The following is a 1,065-nucleotide window of genomic DNA, read 5'->3' on the forward strand; positions in this document are numbered from 1 at the left end:
CCTGAGTAGCTGGGATTACAGGCACGCGCCACCATGCCCAGCTAATTTTTTGTATTTTTAGTAGAGACGGGGTTTCACCATGTTGGTCAGGCTGGTCTTGAACTCCCAAGCTCAGGTGATCCACCTGCTTTGGCCTCCAAAGTGCTTGGATTACAGGCGTAAGCCACCGTGCCCGGCCTCTTTTTTTTTTTTTTTAAACCGATTTAAGCGATTCTCCTGCCTCAGCCTCGCAAGCAGCGGAGACTACAGGTGCTCGCCACCAGCCCAGGTCTTTTTATTAGAGACAAGGTTTCACCATGTTGACCAGGCTGGTCTTGAACTCCTAACCTCAGGTGATCCACTTGCCTTGGCCTCTCAAAATGCTGGGATTATAGGTGTGAGCCACCACACCTGGCTTGCCACCCTGACCAGCTAAGCCTAGTCCCTTAGACGCACAAAGTGGATCTCGGCTCCTAGCCATACTCAAGCAGACATGCTCATCCTCTTATGTAGATACATTTGTACTCTTTTATAATTTTAGAGAAAATATGCTGACCAGTGATATCCTGGTGTTTAACAACTACCTTGCCAAGTTGGGAAAAGGGAAGCCTGATTTGTAGCACTTGCCTATGTCCACGGCGTAAATACTCTGATCATGGCCTTGATATGTTGCCCAGAATGGTGTATGGTGGCTATTCACAGGTGCCATCACAGGGTACTACAGCCTTGAGCAACTGGGCTTAAGTGATCCTCCTGCCTCAGTCTCTCGAGTAGATGGGCCAAAGTCATGCGCCACTGTGCCTGCTTCCAGCACATCACTGAATGCTAACCATTATGGAATCCCTCATTTGCTTTAAGTGACTCATTGGCTTTGTGGCAAGGTGGCTAAGAACATGGTCTTTTAATTTTCCTTTTTTTTTTTCAGACAGAATTTTGCTCTTGTTGCCCAGGCTGGAGTGCAGTGGCATGATCTCAGCTCACCGAAACCTCCACCTTGAGGGTTCAAGCAATTCTCCTGCCTCAGCCTCCTGAGTAGCTGGGATCACAGGCATGTGCCACCATGGCTGGCTAATTTTGTATTTTTAG

Source organism: Cebus imitator, unplaced genomic scaffold (assembly GCF_001604975.1).
Source record: "Cebus imitator isolate Cc_AM_T3 unplaced genomic scaffold, Cebus_imitator-1.0 Scaffold123, whole genome shotgun sequence".
Classification (NCBI taxonomy): domain Eukaryota; kingdom Metazoa; phylum Chordata; class Mammalia; order Primates; family Cebidae; genus Cebus; species Cebus imitator.